This window comes from Microplitis demolitor, chromosome 4 (assembly GCF_026212275.2).
Source record: "Microplitis demolitor isolate Queensland-Clemson2020A chromosome 4, iyMicDemo2.1a, whole genome shotgun sequence".
Classification (NCBI taxonomy): Eukaryota; Metazoa; Arthropoda; class Insecta; order Hymenoptera; family Braconidae; genus Microplitis; species Microplitis demolitor.
In genome coordinates, this window is record NC_068548.1 from 16,970,534 (window position 1) to 16,977,343 (window position 6,810).

A 6,810-nucleotide genomic window follows, 5' to 3' on the forward strand; every position below is an offset into this window, starting at 1 on the left:
TTCAGCCGTTTCGATGATATTTGGAAAAACCTTTTTTCCGCCATTTCTTTCTTCGAAGATATCTCTCGAACGAATTAACCGATTGAGATAGTTGAGATCGTATTCGAAGCGGCTTATAAAATTCTAGAGCTGAGTAGATTTTTAAGTCGATCGTTCGACTCGTTTCTGAGAAATCAATGAAAAACTAAAAAAAAAATCGGTCTATCAGTTGACCCTGCGGGCCAGCCCCATAACTTTCCGCTGTCTTCGAGCTCCTTGAGCTCGAAAAAATTGTTGAGAATACATTTTCTAGCTCTTCGAGCTCCAAAATACTTTTGAATGCCTTTGTTTTCGAAAAAAATCGTTTTTTACTATTTTTTCTCCAACGATATCTCGCGAAGGAATTAATCGATTGAGATGGTAAAGGTGGCAATCGACGCGTTTTATTGAGTTTTACGGCTGATCAGATTTTGAAATTGATTTATCGAGTTATTTTTGAGAAATTTCGAAAATACTAAAAAAATTTTATTTTTTTAATTCTTTCGACAATGGTTTCTCTTGAACGAATGAACCGAATTTAATGGTTGAGGTGGCATTCGACGCGGTTTATGAAGCTTCAGAGCTCAGTTGATTTTGGGATCAATCCATCAAGAACATAAAAAGTTATCCAAAAAAAACATTTTTGAAAAAAGTCTATTTTTGGAATATCTCTGAACGAGCTCTACCGATCAAGCTCAATTTTTTTCAACTTTCAGATATCGATAAGCCACGTTAAATGAAACCGCGACGATCAAAATCGGTTCATCCATTCAAAAGTTACAGATATTTACATACATATATATGTACGTACATTCATACATATGTACGTACATACATACATACACTCGGACATCATCTTGGAATTAATCAGAATAGCTTCTTAGAACCTCAAAACGTCAAGATCTGTTGGAAATTTGATTTTTGAAAATCGGACCGAAACCAATAACTTCCTGAATTTTTGAAAATTTTCAATTTTCTTAGCGGGAAGTTGAAAAAAAAATCATTTTTCCATAATTCGCAAATATTTTCAAGTCTACTTAATCAAATGATCTGAAGTTTTCAGGAAAGTCAATGGCCAACAAGCTCTTTCGATTGTTACCTCAACCATCCAAATCGGTTAATTAGCTAAAAAGTTATAGGCTATTCACCCCCTCCCACATACACACACATACATACAGACACTCGGACATCATTCTGAAAATAGTCAGAATAGCTTCCTAGGATCTCAAAACGTCGACATCTGATGAAAACTCGATTCTTGAAAATCGGGGTGAAAACATTAACTTTCTGAAATTTTTGAAAATCATCGATTTTCTTAGCGGGACCTTAGAAAAGCAAATTGAAGCTTAAAATCTCTAGTTTGAAGATTTTTCAGCAAAATAACTTTTTGAGCCACGGTTTTTGCGAAACCATAAAAATAGCTCGAGACAAAATTTTTCTAAACTTTTTGGTTTTTTTTTGAGTCTGCAGGGCCGGGACAATTTTTTGCAGAAAAATTAATTCATGGCTTGCTTAGGAAATTTATTCAGCTACGATTTGCTTTCTTTTGTTTCTTTGTACAACATTTTGAGGGCAGCTTTAGAAACTTGAATAAATCCCCCACAATCCTCATTTTCGTTAAAAAAAAAATAAATTTTTTTTTTCATCCTTAATATCAATTTGAAAAACCTAAAAAAAAAAAAAAAAAAAACTATAAACCCTATTTATTAGCACTTAAACTATCTAAAAATGGCTACTTATCAAGATGACTTACTGTCAGTCGATTTCCTTCCTTAGTTTTAATATTTCCAGTTGTGGAAAAAAGACGTTTGCATGGCACAGAGGTCCCGACAACACATAAATATTTCATCGCAACGTTGTACAAATAAAGATAACTTATTTTTGATAATATCCAATATTTCAACTCCACTAGTTGACTTAAAAGACGTATTCTCATTTGTTTCTCTATTCACACTCAAGTGGATGAACGGTACTATCGTTGTTGCGATTCTATAGTAAATGGAAACTGTGTCTAAATTTTTCTTGTCAACAAATGGAAGTTATCAAAAACTTGAAGAGCACTTCGCTAGTTTATAGATTAAAACATCGGGTCTGTGTCTTTATTTTGCGTTTAGGGCTTTATTTCAGAGAAAAGTTTGGGCAAAATTAACGGATAACCGTTCTTAAGTACTGTTTCAATGCGAAGCTTAATCGTACATTTCATGTTTTTGAATTTTTACGCTCTGATGTCGATAGTTGGAAATTTTACATCGAAAATCGATGTATCGAATTCCGGAAACATCGGAAAAAAACATCGATATTTTGTAACGGGTAAAATTGGGGTTAATTTCAATCACCAATTAAAAGTTATTAATTAATTGATAAGTCGAAAATGAACCACACAGAACCAGAAAAGGTGAACCAGTAAATGGATAAGAATCTGAATATAATGAATTTAATAATTAGACAGTATTAATAAATATTACTTTAAAACAATGCGAATGAAATTGGTTCACTGAAATATCGTAGTAACTTTTAATAAGCAAAATTAGAAACACAAACTACCCCTTTTGGCTCGGGTACTGCTCGCCGGAGTCCAGGGTGGAAAACAAAAGGGGTCTTCAAAGACAGACAATATTAAATATAACAATTTTAAACTTTATTCAAATCAACTCTTTTACATGGGCTTCGAGCCCTTGTTCTACTACCTCTACAATAATTAATTACGGTTTTTAATTATTTAAATCACGGTCTATCAAGGTTACGCGGTCAATTTACACCTTCCAAAACACCCACGAAAGTTACGCGGACTAGTGAAGCGGTTCTACCCTCCCGGGTGCTTCAGGGGTGTCTGGTCGACTTCCCCGTCGGCCCTGCACGAATTCCCCTTCCCCGAGGGTAAGCGGATGGTCTCCGTCTAACCCTCACCTAATCGGCTAGTTTCACCTACCACCCCTTGGCAGGAGGCCTCAGAGTGGGGACACCCAAATCTCCCCGAGAATCAAATTTCGCTTACCTTGGTCCGGTCGGACTCGGGGTAGTTGAAGTTCCAGATGTTGTCCAGGGAATGGTCTTCCTCCAGATAACGTCTCGGGAGACTAAGTTGCCAATACGGCCTTTACGAGCGCTTTTATTACCTGACCCATCCACCACACATACGAAAAGGGATAAATTTCATCGCCCTCTAGCGTCGCTTGCTTAAGCGCGGCGATCGAGAAATTATTCTAAGTCCCTGGGCGAATAAATCAACGGGAAACAGAAAACGACAAAATGATATTCAAGAGTCTGAATTTCTTCTAAGTTTTGTGCCATAATATCAACGAGAATTGAAAATAATAATTCAAATGAAATATAAAAGTGATTTGGAAAGAAAAATAATGTGTTTAAGAGTTTGAGTAAACATTGAATACGGAGAAATTAGCCGTGCGGCTTACACACTTGCGAGCGAATGAAAAGAGAATGAAAGAATACGCGATTAAAATACTAAGTCAATTTTAACTCTCACACATTATTTCTCATATTTTTGTCTTATTTTATATTCCTTTCAATTTCTTGAATCTTTTAAAAGATTCATATGGAATTATTTTTCACATTTTTTCCTTTCCCTTTGATTTTGCTGGCTCGGGACTTTGAATAATTTTCACTCGACGCGTATTTACATACTCATACTATACACTCGTATAAACATAATATCACAGAAAAATCTTATTAATAATAAAACACAGCCATAGTAAAATAATAAATCAACATAGTTTTAGTATAGTCATAGATATAAGAAACAATACTAGTTATAATAGTCATAAGAAAATCAATAGTAATAAGAAAAATCCTAGTAATATAAGTAACTAGTTATAAGAGAATTAGAATAAGACACACTAGTTTATAAGAAATTACGAACAGTAGAAATAAGTAAACGAACACATAGTATTAAGTAGATCACAATAAAACGAAAACTGGTCCGCACACCGATTCCATCACACCCCTCCCACCTCAGCAAGAAAAAGAGGTGAGCTTGCTGGCCTCTTTTTCTTCCAGATTCACTCTTCCCGCGGTAGCGAATCCCGCCGCTCCTCGAGCCTGTCCAACAGGTCCCAGGCGGTCTTTTTCGTGAGTTCAATTCTCGGTGCCAGGGCGTTTTTGTACCGCGTAACCTTGTGTAACCGCAGCGTCTCGTCGTACGCCGTGAAGACGACCCTCTTTGCCACCTTCTTGGGCCTCACTTTGGCTAGAGGTGTTAAGGACACCAATAATCGCTCCAGAGGCGTCTGGGTCCTGGACGGGAACAGGTCTCCTGGCTTGTCCTTAAAATATGCCGGGTATTCCGCTAATAGTGGCGCCTCGTCATACTCCAGCCACCCAGCGCTGAGAGGTGTTTCCCACTGGAGACAGTTTCACGTGAATGGGCCCGGGTTGGTGACAACTACCTCTATCGGCTGCTCGCTGGTGGTCGTTCCGGCTTTGCTGGTGACAGGTTCAGGTGCTTTTGCCGCCAACTGGGGACTGCGAGTGGTTCGTGGGCCATGGTTGGTAGCTGTTCCTGTCCCTTTCTTTTCAGGTCTTGCGTCGGTAGATCTTCCCGTTTCGTCGGCCGTTTTCTTGGCCACGACTGCTTGGCTGTTGACAGCTTTCCCTGTTTCCGGTGTTGCGCCCAACTGGGGACTGCATGCGCGTGGGCCCGGGTTGGTTGCAACCTCTTCCCTTTTCCTTCCCCCTATCCTCCGTTTCTTTTTAAGGAAACTTGTTGTGGCTCTGGCAGGAAAGGCGTCGTTGTCGTCGGTGGGTCGATCCACGCTGCTGCCGTGACTGGTGTCGATGTTGGTGGGGTTGGTTGGCGCCTGACTCGTCGTACGAGCAGGGATTTCCCCATGCAGCCCTTCTAGCTTCTGGGCTGGTTTGGTCGTCAGCTGGGGACCGCTTGATTCAAACGGGCCCTGGCTGGTGGTTACCACTCCTACTTTTTTTTCAGGAGTCCTGGATTGGATTATTCCGGGTCTCCTGGCCAATCTCACCATGGCGGCGCTGGCTGGTCGAATCACGGGTCGTTTTGCCTGTCTCTTAAACTCTGGTTTCGCCGGGTCATATGGCTCGGGTTTCTTTACCAGGTGGTATTTAACCTTCTTGCCCTTCCTTAGCCGGATATCGGGCCTTTTCCGGGTGTTGGTGGACGTTGTTGTTGCTGCTGCTGTCGCTGAGGCAGTTGGGAGTGTGGCGGTCGAGTCGGTTGGGGTTAGAGTCAGCTGTGGTGGTCGTTGGAGCATCTCTTCCATCAGCCAGATTTCTTCTTCCATCGTCAGTTGAGGTTCCATGTTTTTGATTGTTTCTATATAACAAGAATTTACATGTCTTTTTTTTCGCATTGTTTACCAAATTACACACAACATTCATTGCATTCGTATCTCGGATTCGCGGTTTTGAGGTAGAGAACAAAGTGCTAAAGTACAGGTAGGTGAATTTATAAGTACAAAGAAAATTTGGTTATATTCAACCCCTAGATCATAAACGCTAGTACAACCCCGGTAATGGGGGTGTCCTCCAATTTCAACCCGGCTCTTCAACGACAGGAGCCAAAAGGGCCTTTTTGGCCATAGCCCGGGTTATACGTCGAGATTCGAAGTTTTCAGGTTCAGGTTCATGCTTTTCAGGTTCAATTTCAGGTTCAGGTTCGGGATTTCCCAGGTCAAGATTGTCATGATAACGTTTCAGGTCTTTTATATGCGCGGCGACAGTCTTTCCGTCCTTTGTGACTTCGTAAACCGAGGGTCCCACGATTTTTGTAATAGTGTAACCCGTGGTAAATTTCTCGGCGAGTTTCGACGCGAAATTGTCGATCGCGGACGATAAATGGTGTTCTCGTTTGCAGACCAACTCTCCGAGAGCTGGTTGCCAGGAACCCCGTTTTTTATTGTAATATCTGGCTTGTTGGCCGTATGCCTTGGCTAGATTCACGTTTACTAACTGGATAGTCTCCTCTAGGGTTTTCACTGAGCGCGACACATCGCATGGTTCGCGGTTTTCCGGCTCCCGTCGAGATTTCTCCGATACCGGGGGTTGAATTTCACGCCCGTAATTCGAATACACGGGTGAGAACTCGGTCGTATCATGTTTCGTGGTGTTATATGCAAACATCAGTTCCGGTATGAGTTTGTCTCAAGTTTTCTGATTCGCCCCCACGAATTGCGCGATCATGGTTCCTATAACTCGATTGGCGCGTTCTACGGGGTTACATTGTGGCGAGTATGGCGTCGTTCGTATGTGTTTTATATGGTAATCTTTGAGCATCGCGGTGAATTCTTTACTGACGACAGGGGTTCCGTTGTCAGTGATTACTGTTTCCACCCTTTCGAATCGTAGCACTACATGTTCTTTGAATACTCGGGCGATAGCTGATGCCTTTTATTGCCGGAGTGGGTGGATCTCGATCCATTTGGTGAATTTATCTTGGAAAACGACTAAATATGCCATTCCACTGGAAGATCGTGGTTTAGGCCCGATTATATCGGCTGAGACGACAGCCTATGGTCGAGTGGCTGGAATAGTGCCCAGGGGGGCAGATGGGGGTTGTTGCGAGGGTTTATACACTTGGCATTTTATGCACCGTCACACATAATCGGTGATTTCAGCCCTCATTCTCGGCCAGTAGTAATAGCGCGAGATTCTGGCGATCGTTTTAGCGATTTCCCCGTGTCCTGCCGCAGGGGTGTCATGATTTTCTCTCATGATTTGTCTCACCCCTGCCGCTGGGATGCACAATTTCCAGGTATCGCCTCGATCGGTATAGTCTAAGTTGTGATACGCGTGTCGGTACAATAACCC